Here is a 19,382-nt window from a genome sequence, read left to right as displayed (position 1 = left end):
AGGGCAGGGTCGGCCTTCTTTTGGATGGTCACTCAGGCCTGATCCTTAGTGAAAGTCTGTGACACAGCAGTCAGTAAAGACAGCTGAATGATCAAACTAGTAGTTCTCCATCAGGAACAAAGAATGGGCTGCACATACATCAGCAAAGACAGGCTGCTGGTGGCACTGGCACCAAACTATCACAGGCAAAAATTTAGCTATAGCCCACAGTCTAGAAATGCTTTCAAATTAACAGAAAAATCATATGAACACAGTCAGTGTAGCCAGAACTTGCATGAAGATTAAAGAGGAGTAAAAATTCCTCCTGTTTTTTGTTAGAATCTTCCCGGCTCAAAGGAAATCTCTCAAGCCTCTAATATAGACATTACTGAGTATAATGAATGCCCGGTCACTGAGGTCAGAAACATTTATTCAGTAAACACTTATTAAGAACCCAGTGCATGTGCTGCGCATTGGTAGATGCTGGAAGACACGAGTTCACTCTTTAAGGCAGCCTCTTAAAAGCAAAGATTTACGTGAAATCTTATTTCAAGTATGTCAGTCCCCAAATTCTTTATTGAGCTAACTTCACAATAACCAATGCTGTGGTTTTGCCTTAAAATGAGCTTTTTCAAGGTGATATGGTGTTAGCTGTTCTTAGGATCTCTAGAATTGAGAAGCAGAAGGTTCTCAGAGCCACTGGAGATATTGAGAGGGAATAAAGGTCCCCAACAAAACCCCAGGAACATCCTTTCTAGCCCGTCTGGAGGGTAATTTCCACTCAATCTCTTTGATTATGGGGAGGCCTCTGTGGTGAAATAAAGGAGAGCAGAGAGCCTGAGAGAAGAGAGTGAGGAGTTAGGGCCCATGGGATAGGGCGAGGGAAATACACTCCAGGGAAAGATAAAGTTAGGGAGGGAACTGGGGTGGATGGCCACAACACATCCCACCCACAGGCTCTTCATATAATGTGGCTTTGACACTCCTCCTACCTGGAGTGCTTCTGACCACAGTGGAAGCCATGCCACGTGACTTCCAAAGCGTCATCATAAAAGGAAACAAGTTTCTACCTGATTCTCTGGTCACCTTTGGGACCCTGAGATACCATGGGTATTCCCACTTCCCTGAGTGCCCTAAGTATTCTGAGGAAGCCCAGTTGGAGAGGCTATGAGCAGATGTCCTGGCCACAGCCCCAGCTTTGTTCTAGAGGACAGCCAGCATCAGCTGCCAGGCATGTGAGTGACGATAGCTTTGGATGATCGCAGGTCTCAGGTGTCAAGTCCCTTCCAGCCTTTGAATCTTCCTACCAAGGGCCCCAGACATCAAGGGCAGGGACAAGCCATCTCTGTTGTGCTCCTTCTAAAGTCCACAGCATCCAGAAATGGCTGCTGCTTTATGGCACTAAGTTTGGGGTGCTTTACTAGACAGCAATAGACCAATGGAACAGGAACCGTGATGAGGATTGCTTCTCTGGTTTTCCCTTGAACCCTCCTCAGCTAATGGTTAGCAATCATCCACTCTACATGGCAGAAGTGCTTGGATTCCCCCAGTCCTCAAGCAGAAACACAAGCCTATCCAAGGGGTGTGAATGTGTTGCAATGTACAGGACCTTGATAGACACACATCCCTTAGAATTGTGTTCCCCACTGAGGGAGATTTTCCTCTCAAGGGACTTTTGGCAATGTCTGAAGACATTTTGGGAGGTTTTGCCTTTTTTTTTTTTTTAGGGCTGCACCCCTGGCATATGGAAGTTCCCAGGCTAGGGGTCGAATCAGGGCCATAGCTGCCAGGCTACACCACAGCCACAGCCACAGCAGATCTGAGCTGCATCCACGACCCACACCACAGATCTCAGCAATGCTGGATCCTCAACCCACTGAGCGAGCCCAGGGATCAAACACACACCCTCATGGAGATGAGTTGGGTTCGTCACCTGCTGAGCCACAACAGGCATTCCCTGAAGACATTTTGACTGTCACAACTTGGGGGAGCAGTACTAGTGTCCTCTTGTGGGTAGGAGCCAGGGGTGCTGCTAAACATCCTAAAGGCACAGGACAGTCCCCCATAGCAAAGAATAATTCTGTCCACGATGTCAGGAGTGCCAAGATTAAGAACCTCTGTGTGAGAAGACAGCAACCACCCAGAGCTGCAAATTTTGCTGAGAAGGTTCCATATTCACAGAGGAATGCTACCTGGGCTGGGAAGATAGGCTACGACAAGGTATGATCAAAGGCTCTTTTCAAGAAATGAAGTGTTTAATCAAAGAAGTACCGTCCGCAGGTGCACCCACTCCCACAATGTCCTTTCTGAACCTTGCCCTCTGCCCCAGGCTCCCTTTAACACTGAACACTTAGCTGCCTGCTCTCAGATTTGCTCTGGAGAACTGTTTCTTTTGAAAAACAAGGACAGTAAATTTTAAGGCAGTATGCCTACGGCAGGTGGCCAGGAAACTGTTACCCTAGGAAAAGCTGTCTAATTTCCATGCATCGCTTTCACTTGCTTCTTTGACAAAAAGCCAGATGAAAGGAGGGAGGAAACCACTACGGTTGACTCATTTACCCCACTGAGACAGGACAAAAGCTGCCCAGCCCGGAGCTGGGGGATGAGTGAGTGACTGGAGGTGTGGAGCAGATTGTCTTCCTAGCTGCTGGGTGTTTTCAGGTGGCTGGTTAAGAACTCCTATGGAGTTCCTATTGTGGCTCAGTGGTAATGAATGCAGCTAAGATCCATGAGGATGCATTTTCAATCCCTGGCCTGACTCAGGTGGGTGTTGCTGTGAGCTGTGGTGTAGGTTGAAGACTCAGCTCAGATCTTGCATTGCCGTGGCCATGGCAAAGGGCAGAAACTGCAGCTCCAATGCAACCCCTAGTCTGAGAACTTCCATATGCCGCAGGTGCAGCCCTAAAAAACAGGAAAAAAAAAAAAAAGAACTTCTCCCTCAGCAAGATTTACACCCTGTTTACCTTGGGCAGCAAGGAAAAAGGGCAACTCAAAGTCCCCTTTATGTCTACAGCGGAGGGCAAGGCTCCCGGCTGATTTATGGGCCTGTTCACGCGGCACCATCAGAAGTTACTCTGCATGATACGGATACACCCTCCATGAGGTAATCGGCAGGGGCCGAGGTCAGGCTCACACTCAGCAGGAACTGAGGCTGCAACCTGGTGGCCTCCTTGCAGGGACTTCCAAAGGAGCCGTGTAAAAACCAAGCCACAACAACATAGAAGGAAAGGACGAAAGTCCGATGAGACTTTGTCATATTTTTTTTCCCCCAAAAAATGAAAATATCTTTTTTCTCCCTGATTACCAAAGTAATTATGTTCACTGGAAGAAAAAATTTTTTTTCAGATAATACAGAGCAATAAACAAAAGAGTACAGTCCCTTTCCTGGAGGATTATAACTACCTTTACAGTGGAGAAACCGGACAAACTTGACCTCAGCTGGGTGATCAAGGTCAAATTCAACAGTGGCAAGTCAAGTGGACAGTATGTGCCCTTGATGTGATGTGATGAAAATGACCCTGGAGCTCTGTGATCTTCCTCTCCAAGACTCACAGCCCCAGTCTAATCATGAGAAAAACAGGAGACACATCCCCAATCAAGGGACGTTCTTCAAACTACCTGATCAGTATACCTCAAAACTGTCAAGGTCATCAAAAACAAGGACAATCTGAGAAACTGTCTCAGCCAAGAGGAGCCTGAGGAGACAGGATGACTAAATAAATGTGATTGTTATGCTGGATGGGATCCTGGAACCAAAAAAAAAGAACATTTGGTAAAAAGTCAGAAATCTGAATAAAGAACGGACTTTAGTTAATAAGAATCTATCAATATTGGGTCATTAATTGTAACAAATGTACCATATTAATGGGAGATGTGAGTAAAAAGGCACACTGAGAGTGGGATATGGGAATTCTCTGCCTTACGATTTGAAATTTTTCTGTAAATCTAAAACTACTCTAAAAAATTAAGTGTATTAAAAAACAAAAAGGAAATGAAAATCATCTGTAATTGCAGACAAAACTACTATTAATACTACGCTTTACAGCCTTCTCTTTGCCTATACAAGCATTTTATATGTATATACACTTTATGAGTTTCATTTTAACTTTTTTTAACAAAAAATAGGATTATTCTGTAAGTGTTAATCCTTTTAATTCACCCTCCGGCACTCATTTGCAAATCTAGTCAGCATAGATTACTACAATCCTCCACAGGCAAGGGAAGGTGAAATACTTTAGAACTTTTTAAAGTCAGGTCCACTTCCCAAGTTAGCCTGAGTCAAGATGCACTGCGTGGTTGAGGAAGATATCTGCCAGCCAAGGACTAGTTTCAACAAGATCATAAAGGGATACATCTGAGCTAGAGCCAAGGGAATGGGGGTTAGAACCCTGACCTGATTTCACACACCACTCACTTTACAACCTCCATCTCCTTAATTCTCATAGAAATCCTGCAAGGTCAACCCATTTGTCCTCATTTTCAGGAAAGGAACCTGGGGGACATTGCCCCTTGCCCAAGGCCAGACAATTAGTCAGTGGTGGAGCCAGTGTCTGAACCAAGTCCAACTCCAAAATGTGGGTTCTTTCTCCTGCATAAGGCAGTGTCGTGGCTTGGACCAGGTCTAACCTTCAGAGATGGGGAAACTATGGCCAGCTGGGTGTATGAGCAACGGTGGCGCAGCTGCTAGAATATCATCAGTGCAGTAACATATGCCCCCAAGTACTTGTTTTGCCTAGTTTGAATACCTGAGTGGTCTAGCAGTTCTACTCTACTTACAGGAACCATGGGACACATGTGGTTTGGCTGAGGATGAAAAACTTCTAAGCTCCATTTCCAGGGCCCCATGGCTCTGAGGAAGCACAGTGCCAGGCTGAATGCAAAGAATGGTGGGCCCTGGTCCCAGGGATCTCATTAAATGTGTCTGCTTTGTGACCTGAGGATTAGCATCTCTTTAAAGTTCCCCAGGTGATGCCAATGCACAGCCAGATCTGGAAACCACTCAGCTGGATGGTCCCTTCTAAGTTTCTAAAAGCAATGGATTAGCAAATGAAATGCCTGTAATTACTCTTCACAATCTCACTGTAATTCTAAAGGGTCTTTTCTGGTCTTCTTAATACATTTTCCTTGGAGAATGGGGTGGGGTGAGGTAGGGAAGGGGGAAAGAGAGAGAGAAAGAGAGAGAGAACCATAGTTGGCCAACACAGAACATCGATCATGGGGCCAGGGCTCTTCTTGGGATTTCAAAAAAGCACAAATAATCCAGATGGAAAAAAACATTCTTGAGATGCTTTGATCCAGCCCCTTACTGTACAGACAAGATACCCACATTCTGAGGGCCACATTCAAACCCCAACTGCTCTCCTCAAGCCCACAAACCACTGTCTAAGAAGCAGATGGTCAGGTGCTGCTGGTCAGCTTTGTGGAGAGGAGCCAGGACACAGTGCGACACTACCCCATTTACTCCTAATAGAGCAGCATATGCAGGTCTGTGTCAGGTCACCAGAGCCCTCATCTCTGTCCCCACCTCATTAGCTAAGAGCTCATAGTGCCCATGATCTGTTTGGAAAAAGCAGACAGCAAGCTCCATGTACGTCAGATTAAGAGAGCAGCTGGCCAGGCTGAGGATGGGGAGGACATAGCATCTGTACACTGAGAACCCTCAGTCCCGAGAAAGAACCATCCACACATCCCCTGTCTGCTCGAGTGTATGTGTCCTCCAGAGTCTTAGGCGGGAAAAGCCCCTCAGGAACTAGTGCCAGGTTTATGTAGTAATGGGCTCTAATCTCTGTGCAATTATTACACATGCCTCCAGGGACCCGCAAATAAGATCTCTACACTGAGTTCAGGGTCCCCCAGCGCCCAATAATTCCAAAGGTGCACTTACTATGAACGCCGCCTCTTACCACACGCCCCCTATGGGCCACAAGTGGAACTGGAAGCGTTACCTGCATTGCCACGTGACATCCTGGCTGCCATCCTTGTGGAGTGATGTTATTGTTTCTGCTTTACAGCTGAGGCTCAGAGGGATTAAAATACTTGCTCCATTGTCAGAGCTGTGAATTAAACTCAGGCATGAGCAGGGATGGCTCCCGGAGGGCCTGTGTTATGGTTATGGATGTAGGTTTTATTCTAGGAGCTGTGGGGTCCCAGACAGATCTGTGGCCCCAGGTTTGCATTGCAAATAGATTCCTGGGGTTGATGTGTGAAGGGAATGGGGTCCATTTGGACACTCATCACCAAGTGCCTAGAAGGTTAGAGACAGCAGTCAGAGGAGTGGAAGGAAAACCAGGCCTGCAGATCAATGACCCCATCTGACAAAGTCATTTCCATGGAAACAGGAGGACCCTGTTTATCAAAGTGTGACCAGAATCACTACAGGTGCTCTTAAAATTCAGATTCCTGGGCATCATCTCAGGGACAGGGTGGGGGTGGGGAGCTAGAAATCTGCATTATTGAGAATTTAGGATTAAGGACTTGGGCTCTGGAGTCAGAGTGCCTGAATATTCATCCCAATTCTGCCACTTCAGTGAGTTCACGCAAGTTACCTGCTGCCTGTAAGACAGGTCTCATGCTAGTAGCCACCATAAATGGAAATTATAGGGGTTAAATCAGTTAACACATATAAACCCCCTAAACTAGTTCTAGGACAAGATTAAGAGCTCAATTAGTGTCCAGCTACCTCTGAAAAGGATAATGCAAGTGAAATGTCAGCCAGTGAAGGTTCAGGCTCTATCGCCCTCCCTCCTCCCACCCCCCAGCAGAGACACTTTCTTCACAGGCTCAGGATCTCCGAGCAAAGAGGATTCTAGGCTCCATCTCAGGTACAGGCTGCCCCACACCCTGACATTCTCTACATGAGCTGTGGTGGCCAATGCGTCCTTGGTTCCCATGCAGATTCAGACACAAAGGCAGCATCTCAGCTGTCATGGGCGGGCTGTGTCCCCACCAAAGATGTTAAAGTCCTAACCCCTGAAGCCTGTGAATGTGACCTTATTTGAGAATATGGTCTTTATGGATGATCAGGTTAAAATGAGGTCAGGAGGGTGGGCCCTATCTTACATGACCCTGTCCTTAGCAAAAGGGGAAATTAGGACACAGAGTGAGACATGTACAGAAGGAAAGTGATGGGAGAACACCATCGGCAAGTCAAGGAATGCCTGAGGCCACCAGAAGCCAGAGGGAAGGCTTAACAGAGTCTCCTGCTCAGCCCTCAGGAGGACCCAACCTGCCAACCCCTTGATTTCAGGCTTCCAGCCTCCAGAACCCTAAGACAATAGATTTCCGTTGTTTATGCCATTTGGTTGCTGTTTGTTACAGTGGAAATTAATACATCTTCCAACACAGAATGGGCAGTAACTGGGCCCTAGAAGTGGAGTGAGAGCTGCATGGAGCCTCCCAAGAAGGTGTTCCCCCACTCCTGAATTTGGAGCCTAGAACTGGCTGGCTGAGCCCCAATGGACAATGGCCCTTCCAGAAACAGTAACATCGCTGCTGATTGGGAAGAGGCAGCTGCTCTGTGCTTTTGTCTCCAGGTGTGGTGGAGGTAATACCACGAGGACCACTAGCCTTTCTCTCTTGGGCAGCTGTGCAATTTGGTTCACGATGACCCAGCAGCCCCAGTTAGCACCTATCTGGTGAAAGCTGCCAATCAGAGTCTCTGGCCGCTGATTCCCTGCAGCACAATTCACACAGAGCAGTGGCAAATGGCTCCATAAAGAAAACCCCAAAGACCTCCCCCAACCCCTTCGAGGACTTCAGCTTTTAATACATTGAGAGCAGTTGGATTTCAGCAAAATCTTCGCATGCCTACGCAGGCTCTGACAGGTTGATGAGAGCAGGGGTGGCTGTGTGCACAGCAGAAGGTCAGTTCCCAATCCCACATCATTAGGTAGGGGTCTCCGGGCCTCAGAATCCAAGTCCTAAGCAGTGGGAGAGCTCTGCCATTCTGGGGGTGTGTCCACACTTCAGGGAATGCCTGAGAGAGGCCAAGTTCACAGGCAGCACCTGGAAAACTACAAAGAAGGAAGGCTGAGTCCATAGAATGACACTCAAGAACCTTCAAGGATTTCCCTGTTGGCCTAACAGGTTAAGGATCCAGTATTGTCACTGCAGCAGCTCAGGTCACTGCTGTGGCACAGGTTTGATCCCTGGACAGGGAACTTCTGCATGCTGCAGGCGAGGCCAAAAAAAACCAAAACAACAACAACAACAAAAAAGGACCCCTCATAATTCATCTCTAACTATAGCCCAGTCTCATCTCCTTCCTCCCCTCATGCACTTGGCTCCAGAAATGCTGAACAATGGATTATTCCTGAATTCAAACCCTGTTTCCACCTCGTACCTGCTTTGTGAGCCTGGATATGATACTGAGCCTCGGTTTCTACCTCTGTAAAACAGGGGGACAAATATCTGTTCTTTCTGGTTTACGTGGGATTACATGAGGTAGAATGTTCAGTGGGCCTTCATGGTGTCTAATACACAGTCAGCATGCTGGAGTAGCTGTTATTGGTCATCATTAACTCACACACTGGTAACCTAATTCCACAGAATTCAACTTGCAAATAACTCTGCTGAATGACGAGAGAATTACCAGAATCAATTATTGACTCATTGAACCTGGCTCCCCTGTTGCTTCCAAAGGCCCAACCATGACTGTAAAAGACAAAAGAACAGTTTTCTGGTATCTAGTATCTAGCTTAACTTGAACTCTGGTGTGACCTGGAGCCATGGTTCCAAGGGAGGGGAAGGGGTTCCAAAAACCATAAAGGTTGGAAGAGAGTAAGTCATTCAGGGCCTGCCCACACCTTGCTCACCACACACACACAGACATATGACACTGCACAGACACTCAGACACACAGACATTTATACCCACACAGACATACAGACAGATACACGCACACACACCAGATATACACACGCATAGACACATAGACATATATACACACAGACACACAGACACATAGACACTCAGACACACACAGACACATAGACATATACACACATATATACACAGATAAACACACAGAGACATACATAGACAAATACACAGAGACATGTACACACAGAGACATACCCACAGATACACACACAGACACACAGATGTGCACAGAGTCATATTCGAGTCTTTTTCAAGTTCATTTTCCCCTCCTCTTGGAAGAATTAATTTCCCTGGCCCCCAAATTTTAGATGCATGATTGAATTAGTATCAGCATGGTGGAAATCAGCAGCTATCTGAAAAGATCTGTTCACCTAATCATATTCTCCCTTCTGTCTTTATGACAAATAATGGGCATCAATCAGAAATGCAGTCTCTAAGGCTTCTGATCTGATTTATCCTGTCTTAAACTATCTTTGAGACTCTGGCCATGCCAGTTAGGGGCAACCAGACTGCAGGTTTCTGTCTTAGAACACGGTGGACCCAGACCTGCAGGGGAGGGGAGCACCTCAGAACCCAAGGATACACAGAATCCTTTCATTCAGGTCAGAAAATAAAGCCACTTCAGATCTCAGTGGGGACTTTTTGCCTTCCTCATCTTCTGAGTAAGGAAACACAGCCCTGAGTTCCCCTGATAACATCCCCCTGCCTGCTGCCTGCCATAATCGATCTTTTTCAAGAATCAGAAGGTTTTGCTGAAGTGTCTATCTCTTTAACTACTTCTACCCTAATTTGAGCCTTAAAAGATGTGTCCTCCATGTGCCTTGCTCCATTTCCTACCACAGCCACCAAATAAGTCACCAGGTCCACAGGTCCTGAGGCCAGAGATGGGCTGCCTGTCCCACACTTGGATTTTAATCAGGACCAAGATGGAATTTATTATGCACAGAGCAGGACACTCAACAACAGAACCATCCAGAGAAGGAAGATGCCCCACCTTTGAGGCTTTATAAGGCAACTTTCAGCCAGAGAAATGGCTGATCAGGGTCAGGAGCCAGCCATTCCTTCAAGAAGCCCCAGTAGCCACTCCTCAGTTGGCATTTAGACCCTCCTGGACACTCAAGCCCTCTGGCATCTACCCATGAGGAAGCGCCAAGAGGGAACAATGACACTGTATTTCTGAGGCTCTGATGTAAAGGGAAGGTTGACTTCCAGGGTCAGCAGCCAGGCAGCTGGCTTGGCTTACATCTGCTTCCCAATCAATTCCCACACCTTCCCTCCAACTTCTGTCTGTTGTTGACATTCAGCCCAAACTTGAGGCCCATCTCCCTTGCTACTGGCTGGCTCCCCTTCCCTGCCAGCAAACTCCTTACCCATCCTATAAGACTCCTCTTAAAGGCTACCCCTTCTGTGCTCCCTTCCAGATTCCTCTGGATGACTCGGTGATCCTTCTTTTGACCTCCCACGGGAATATCCCTTCATTCTGCCACTGATTAGAAGATATTGCAGTTGCTTTTTAGTGGGCCTCCCCACGTGGCTCTGAGATGGTCTAAGGCAGAGCCCTGTCCTTCCATTTGTGCCTTCACAGCCTAGCCCAGGGTCTGGAACAGAGAAGGTCTTCCGCAAATGTTGTGTGCTCACTGAATGAGTGAGGGGTAGGAAATGCACGATTAACACAGTACAGAAACTTTCGAGTCAGGCAGTGATGAATGAGGCCACTGGGCTGTTCTTGCATTTTAATATTTTAGAGCTGCTACACTTGGCCCATTTATTCAGGTCACACCCACGAGAATGAGTCATTTCTCAGCGGCTGGGGTGGATGACCAGCATTGCTCATTCTACAAAGCATTTCTGTCATGAGTGATAAGCAGTGACTTCAGATACTGCTGCTCCCCTTGGGGTAGCACTTGAATATCTTTCCCAGTGCACCTCTGTGTGCAATGTCTCAATCAGTGTGGGACACCCACGAGGGATAAGAGCACCTTCATTCTGCAGACGAGGAAACCGAGGCCCAGGAAATTAAACAGCTGGCCACGTGTTAAGCTCAGATAAAGCTGAAATGAGGCTTCCACCCATGCCTTCTTCTGTTATACCAGCCACAGCGCCAGTCTGCCTGTCCTTGATCAGAGTGACATATCCAGACATAAAATGAGCAGACAACTGCTCATAACATCCTCAACAGCAGGCTGAAGGTGGAGTCACAGGTACTTTTGGGGCTAGTGTTTCTGCCTCAATAATTGTGTAGATGGCCTCGTCTAGTGAAATCACCAACTCTATCCCTTTTTATAAGCTCAGGCTTTTTTTGTCTTCCCTTCAGTAATACTCGTAATAAAATTTCAAATTAACTCAGCAGGAAAAATTCATGTATATTGCCTCTCTGCTCAATTCTCTTAGTTGCTGTGATGAAACAGAATGAATGAGGGGGCAGTAGCAGAGAATTCCACTGGGATAAGAAGGCAAGGAACTGGAGAGTGGAAAAGTGAAATCCAGGGATGGTGTGAGTAAAACTGTAGTCAGACCACAGGGGTAGGGGCCCTCGGGCCAGCTTACATGCCATGCTAATAAAACATGTGGGTTTTATTCCCTAGATGGTGTGTAGCCATGGAATCATAGCATTGTATAATGTTAGAGCTGGGAGGACTCTCAGAAATGATCTGGTCCACTCATCCACTTTACAGATGGATATGTTGAGGTCCAGGGAGGGAATGTGACTTGCAAACAGTCACGTGATGAATTACTGGCAAAGAAAGTGCACAATCAGAGCTCTGATTCAGGAAGTCTTCACGAGCAGTGGCACGGAGGTGGACTAACCTGCAGAACAGAAGGTGGGTTGCACGATGCTGTCACACCTTAGGGCTTGTGTGTTTACAGAAAGGGTGGCCAAGAGAAGTGGAAAGAGACTCGTAAAAGAGCGGCAGGTGGAGAGGAACAAGCCAACATCTAATGAACTCCATCTTTGGTCACTGTCAGAGTCAGACTCTGGACCAGGCATTTGTATTGTCTCCTTAAATTGTCCAAACAGCCCACTGAAGGAAAGACCACGGACTCCCATGAGAAGGAGATTTGAAGTTCAGAGTTTGATAACTGGCCTGAACTTGAACTGGGCTTTGAATAAAGGTCACTAAGACACAAAGACCCCAAGCTCTTGAAGTTTTACAAGGTCTACTAAGATTTTGAGCAAAAAACAGAGACCCCCCACTCCCAGCCCACTGCCAACCCCCTGTCTGCCTCTCTTCTTGCTCCTGTCTCATGCCTGTGTCCAGAAGAAGAACAAGGAGGACCTTCCCATAGACTTTCTCACCAGAAAAGACAACGAGATGTGTAGAGCAGAAAACCCAGGTCAGCTGTGTGAAAGTGATGGGGATCAACAGAGGTGATCAGTGCCTCTGATCTTTATGACTCAGCACCTTCCAAGTGAGAAGACCAAGTCCACATCCATGACATTTCTCATTTACTCATTGGCCGAATGTTCATCCCAACCCAGGGAATCCTCATTCCACACAGGTTCCCATCCAGGAATATAGGTAAATTTAGAGGGGGGGAAATCAATTTAATTTCTACTATTTGCAAAACAGAAGCAAGAGTGAAGCCACTGGGATATCTCCCATTTCTTGACAGTCAATTACTGTAAGCACCTTAGTGGGCTTATCTTGTAGCACAGGGCCTTGCTTACCACAACCCTTCAGCCCAGCCTCGTCTCTCTCTTTACTTTACCTCCAAGTTTATACTCCAACAACACTGAACAGTGAGAGCCCCCTGTGGACATTTTTTTTTTTTTTTGGCTTTTTGCCATTTCTTGGGTTGCCCCTGCGGCATATGGAGGTTCCCAGGCTAGGGGTCGAATCGGAGCTGTAGCCACTGGCCTACGCCAGAGCCACAGCAACGCGGGATCCAAGCCGCATCTGCGATCTACACCACAGCTCACGGCAACACTGGATCCTTAACCCACTGATCAAGGCCAGGGATTGAACGTGCAACCTCATGGTTCCTAGTCGGATTGGTTAACCACTGCGCCACGATGGGAACTCCAGACATTTCTTATCTCTTTGTCCTTGAACTTGCTGTTTTCTCTTGGAATGCCCTCCACATCTCCCACCCTCCACCTTTACCTTGTGTTAGGAGAACTATCAGTCACTGCCTCCACTCCAGGCTGGGGAAGGGGCCTGACCTGATGCCAGAGCCCCTGATCATTCTTCTCTCATTGCACTAATCACCATTCTATCTCTGCCTGTCTGCTTGTTTGTCCCTCCCCAGGACAGAGCTGGGGTCACTTCATGGCTGCAGAACCAGAGCCAAGCACATTATTAGAAAACTCTGAATACATCCTAAAGAATAAACATATGAATAAATGAACAACTACATGGCTCCCAATATGTACTATGGTGACACAAGTAAGCTTGGAAGCTTACTAGAATGAGTGGAGACTTAAAAACAAATACTGGAGAACATGGGACTTTGCATTTTAGGAGAAGAGTAAGGGACAAAGTCTCTTAATCTTGGGTTTGTGGCTAAAAGGGTTGGGTTGGGTTTGTGGCTAATAGTCAGACACAGGGCAGAAACCCAAGTGATTGAGGACCACTGATGGCCTATAAGGCACCTTCGTGTGAAATGGAAAAAAGTACCTTCTTGGCACGGATACCAACCTGAAACCACATGGCCTAGAGAATGAATGGTCAATACCATTGTGTCAGGAACCCGTTCTTTTGCTGGATGCAGCCCAGCACTTGAGGGTGTGATCAGTGAACAGAACAAATGCCACCTTTCAAACTCTTGCATGAGGTACACTTGTACAATGCCTGACCTGTACAACTGTATGCTGTGGCCTGTCCTGACAGCCCAGGTAAGGTATATAGTCAACAAGAAACACAATTATTTTCATAGAATCTGACCTTTAGGGCTATTTGACCTTTTCGTCAATTGCCAAGCTTCAAAATTCACTTCTTCCAGAAATCCTCCCCATATTGTACATCCTGACATGACTCCCCCTGAAAGCAGAGCCTGAGACAAAGGACTTGGTGATTGACTTGGGATGTGTCTCAGGAAGGCAGAGTGAAGGGATAAGGAATAAGACAAGGAACCTTGGAAATGTGAGGAAATGGGCTAGTTATTACTGTGGGCAAAATGGGCTTGATCCTTCTGGGGAACCTTGGAGAATCATGTAGAATGCACATCAAGACTGTCCCTCTAAAGGGCAAGCAGCTGGGATATTTACTGACCATCTTCACTCGCTATTGCCCATGAGTGGGGAGTTGTTACTGGGAACTTGTCCTTGCCCACACTTTCAAGCAGTGCCTGGGTGTGAGGCTGGTGTTCCAGTGGATGTAGGGATTATGACAGCATGCACTGACCTGTCCTTCAGGACTGCACTGAGACCAGATGGGCTGGGCGGCAGCACATGGAGCACAAAAAGCATCTGCCACAGCCTATGATTAGGTTGAATCCTCTCTTTACTTTAAGAGGTCAGGAAGAGGAGCACACCTCTAGCCCCCCTCTCTTCCAGGAGAAGCCAAAAATGTTGGGTGCAGACCTGGCTGTCTGCCATTCATTCCCCAGCATCCAGCATCTAAGAAAGGCAGCCTCTAGCTATGAATAATAAAGGTGTAGGTACCCACCAGTACTCAGGAACCAAGCAGGGTACTCAGGGCCATTCCTGCCTGAAGATGGGAAGGAAAAAGCACCAGTTGGCTCTGGCTCTTGGGTAACATTGAATTACTTACATTTAATATTTTATGGCAGGAGTAATGATATAAGCTTCATTCTTCAGCATCCATTAGAAATGAAGGAACATTTATATTTTAGTGGCACCCAGCCATAGATTTCCCTATGCCTGCTTTTCTGGGGCCAGGCCATGAATACAGGAAGCAGATGAGAAGCCATCGATCAGAGCTTGGATCTTAACCCCATAAATATGACCTGAAGTGCTTACACCTATTAAAATCAAAGGAAGGAGCTGTTTTTTTATGAGATTGGGCTGAATTTCTTTTTTAATTCAAGGTATGTAACATATATTTATAAGCCCAAATCACAATCCTTTCAGGAAAAGGTTGGAGATTGTTCTGGGAATACAGAATACCTAGCACAAGAAATAGATAAGGGAAGGAGGACACAAGTAGGGGGCTGGGCAACAGATCTCTGGACCAGCCATTTCTGCCACATCAATCATAAAGTCATAAAGTCAAAAGATGCAAAAGACACTGCACACCCATTAGGATAATCACTATTAAAAAAAAAAGAAAATAACAAATGCTTTGAGGATGTGCAAAAAATTGGAGCCCTTGTGTACTGATGGTGGAAATGTAAAATGGTACAGCTGCTAGTAAAAATGTATTATGGGTTCTCCAAAATTTTTTTTTCTTGTCTTTTTAGGGCTGCACATGCAGCATATGGAGGTTCCCAGGCTAGGGGTCGAATCGGAGCTGTAGCCACTGGCCTACGCCACAGCCATGGCAGTGTGGGATCTGAGCCATGTCTGTGACCTACACTACAACTCACAGCAATGCTGGATCCTTAACCCAATGAGCAAGGCCAGGGATTGAACCTGCATCCTTACTGATGCTAGTCAGATTCATTTCCACTGAGCCACAACAGGAACTCCAGGGTCCTCAAAAAATTAAAAATGGAATTACCCAGCAATTCCATTTCTGGGTATGTACCACAAATAATTTAAAACTGGGAATCAAGGAGATAATTTTACATTTATGTCGCCTGTAGCATTATTCACAATAGCCAAAAGGTGGACGTAAATCAAATGCTCATCCATGGATAAATAGATAAACAAAATGTGATACATGCAATAGAATATGATTCAGCCTTAAATAAGAATGCAATTGTAACACATGACGCAATGTGGGTAAAATTTGGGAATGTTGTGCTAAGTAAAATAGGCCAGTCACGAAAGGACAAATTTTGTATTATTACAGCATATGAGGTATCTAGAGTATTCAAAATCTGAGAGTCAACAAGTAGAATGGTGGTTGCTCAGGGATGGGAGCAGGAAGGAATGAGAAGTAATTGTTAAATGGATACAGAGTTTCAGTTTTGTAAGATTAAGAGTTTTGGAATATTCATTGGAGAAAAGCTGAAAGCCCTCTTGCTAAAATCTGGAACAAGACAACGATGCCCACCCTCACCACTGTTATTCAACACAGTATTGGAAGCCTAGCAGCAGCAATCAGACAAACAAAAGAAATAAAAGGCATCCAAACTGGAAGAGAAGAAATTGTCACTCTATGCAGACGACATGATACTATACACAGAATACCCTAAGGACTCCACACAAAAACTACTCAAACTGATCAATGAATTCAGCAAAGTAGCAGGATACAAGATTAACATTCAGAAATTGGTTGCATTTTTATATACTAACAATGAAATATTAGAAAAGGAATATAATAAAATTATAAATTAAAATTATAAATTAAAATTTTAAAATTGCACCCCCAAAAATTAAATACCTAGGAATAAACCTGACCAAGGAGATGAAAGACGTATATGCTGAGAACTATAAAACATTAACCAAGGAAATTAAAGAGGAATCAAAGAAATGGAAAGATATTCCATGCTCCTGGATGGGAAGAATTAATATTGTTAAAATGGACATACTACCCAAAGCAATATACAGGTTCTATGCAATCCCTATCCAATTACCCATGACCTTTTTCACAGAACTAGAACAAACAATCCAAAAATTCACTTGGAAATATAAAAGACCCAAAATTGCCAAAGCAATCCTGAGGGGAAAAAAAGCAGGAGGCATAACTCTCCCAGACTTCAGACAATATTACAAAGCACGGTAATCAACTCAGTATGGTCAGGTACCAAAACAGACATACAAACAAATGGAACAGAATAGAGAACCCAGAAACAAACCCAGACACCTATGGTTAATTAATCTTCAACAAAGTTGGCAAGAATATAAAATGGGAAAAAGATAGTCTCTTCAGTAAGTGGTGCTGGGAAACCTGGACAGCTGCATGTAAATCAATGAAACTGGAACACGCCCTCACACCATGCACAAAAATAAACTCAAAATGGCTTAAAGACTTAAACATAAGACAAAACACCATAAAACTCCTAGAAGAGAACATAGACAAAACATTCCCTGGCATCAATTGTACAAATGTTTTCTTAGGTCAGTCTCCCAAGGCCGACCTTTATTTCAATTTCTATTGAAATAAAAACAGAAATAAACCCATGGGACATAATCAAACTTATAAGCTTTTGCACAGCAAAGGAAACCATAAAAAAATAAATAAAAAGACAACCTAGGGAACAGCAGAAAATACTTGCAAATGATGCAACTGACAAGGGCTTAATCTCCAAAATATGCAAACAACACATAAACTCAACAGCAAAAACAAACAAACAACCTAATTGAAAAATTGGCAGAAGATCCGAATAGACATTTCTCTAAAGAAAATATACAGATGGCTAACAGGCACATGAAAAAATGCTAAACATAAGTAATTATTAGAGAAATGCAAATCAAAACTACCACTTCACACTGGTCAGAATGGCTATCATTAATAAGTCTACAAATAACAAATGCTGGGGAGGGTATGAAGAAAAGGGAGTCTTCTTACACTGTTAGTAGGAATGTAAATTGGTAGAAACACTATGGAAAACAATATGGAGGTACCTCAGAAAACTAAATACAGAACCACCACAGGATCCAGCAATACCACTCCTGGGCAAATATCCAGAAGACTTTCATTCAAAAAGATACTATACTCCTATTCGTTGCAGCACCATTGACAATGGCCAAGACATGGAAACAGCCTAAATGTCCATCAACAGATGAATGGATTAAGAAGATGTGGTACATATATACGATGGAATATGACTCAGCCGTGAAAGAACAAAACAATGCCATTTGCAGCAAAAAGATGGAACTAGAGACTCTCATACTAAGTGAAGTAAGTCAGAAAGAAAAGGACAAATATCGTATAATACCACTTATATCTGGAATCTAGTATATGGCACAAATGAACCTTTATACAGAAAAGAAACAAACTCATGGACTTGAAGAACAGACTTGTGGTTGCCAAGGGGGAGGGGGAGGGAGTGGGATAGATTAGGAGTTGGGGGTTGGTTGATGCAAGATAATGCATTGGAGAAAATAAGTAATGAGATATAGCACAGAGAACTATATCCAATCACTTGTGATGAAACATGATGGAGAATAATGTGAGAAAAAGAATGTATGTATATGTATAATGGGGTCACTTTGTTGTACAGCCAAAAATTGACAGAACACTGTAAATCAACTATAATAATTTTTTATTTAATTGTACAGTTGCATTATTTAATTATACTTATCATAAATTCTTTGATGGAGAGGAAATCAGAATCAGATCTAAGAAGACTTCAGCATTCCAAGAATGATGTCAAATGATCCCCTTCATGGTGGATTATGCACTTATTTACTATGAGATACATTTCTTCTCCAGAGATTCCTTGTTTGTGTATCAATTGTAGATTTTTGGTTTGCAGTTATTCTGAAGTTTTGATATAAGAGTCTATATGGATATGAGATTGTTTTAAGTTGTTCTCTTAATTGAAAGTTCATCTCCAGTGCCCTGCATTTGTACCCACCTCTTCTCATGATTTCTGATTTTGGTGGTATAATTGTGCATGGATGATTTTGTATCTTTACTGTATCTATACCTTTACTGGTGAGCCTTGTCATTTGTGGCATTTTTGTTTCCCCTTGCTATCTTTTCTTTTCTGCCTAGACAAGTTCCTTTAGTATTTGTTGTAAGGCTGGTTTAGTGTTGCTGAATTCTCTCAACTTTTGCTTATCTTTGAAGGTTTTGATTTCTCCTTCAAATCTGAATGAGAGCCTTGCTGGGTAAAGTAATCTTGGCTAGAGGTTTTTTCCTTTCATCACTTTAAGTATATCATGCCACTCCCTTCTGGCCTGCAGAGTTTCTTCTAAAAAATCTGCTGATAACCTTATTGGGGTTCCCTTGTATGTTACTTGTTTCTTTTCCCTAGCTGCTTTCAAGATTTTCTCTTTGTCTTTAATTTTGGTTAGTTTGATTAATATGTGTCTCAGTGTATTCCTCCTTGGGTTTATTTTATATGGTACTCATTGTGCTTCCTGGATTTGAGTGAGTGGTTCCTTTCCCATGTTAGGGAAGTTTTCGGCTATTATCGTTTGGAATATTTTTTTTGTCCCCTTCTCTCTCTCTTCTCCTTCTGGCACCCCTATAATACGGATGTTGGTCGTTTCATGTTGTCCCAGAGTTCTCTGAAACTCTCTTCATTTGTTTTCAATCTTTTTTCTCTTTTCTGTTCTGCATCCGTAATTTCCACTAATCTGTCCTCCACCTTGCTTATTCGTTCTTCTGCCTCCTGTATTGTGCTGTTAGCTGCTTCTAGTGAATTTTGTATTTCAGTTATTGTATTTTGCATCTCTTCTTGTTTAAGTTTTATATCTTGTATCTCTTTGGTCAGTGTTTCCTGTAAGTTATCCATCTTTGCCTCCAGTTTATTTCCAATGTCTTGCATCATCTTCAGCATCA

General features: G+C 44.4%; 1 protein-coding gene and 1 long non-coding RNA gene across 2 annotated transcripts in view; both read right to left on the bottom strand.

Annotated features, from left to right (window-relative positions):
* CLSTN2 (calsyntenin 2) overlaps nt 1-19,382 on the bottom strand; it is a 647,862-nt gene that overhangs the window by 215,316 nt on the left and 413,164 nt on the right. The gene's annotated exons all lie outside the window — the stretch shown is intronic.
* LOC146397496 (uncharacterized) overlaps nt 3,769-19,382 on the bottom strand; it is a 148,418-nt gene continuing 132,804 nt past the window's right edge. Inside the window, exon 2 of the long non-coding RNA XR_014824053.1 lies at nt 3,769-7,991. This is a non-coding gene — a long non-coding RNA (uncharacterized LOC146397496). The remainder of the gene's footprint in view (nt 7,992-19,382) is intronic.

The sequence above is a fragment of the Sus scrofa genome, chromosome 13 (genome assembly GCF_054392235.1).
Source record: "Sus scrofa isolate SSC_HxYL_T2T_F1_AM1 chromosome 13, Sscrofa_HxYL_maternal_Yorkshire_Landrace_v2.0, whole genome shotgun sequence".
Taxonomy (NCBI): Eukaryota; Metazoa; Chordata; class Mammalia; order Artiodactyla; family Suidae; genus Sus; species Sus scrofa.
The sequence above is the reverse complement of the archived record's forward strand: the minus strand, read 5'-3'. Positions and strand labels throughout refer to the sequence as shown.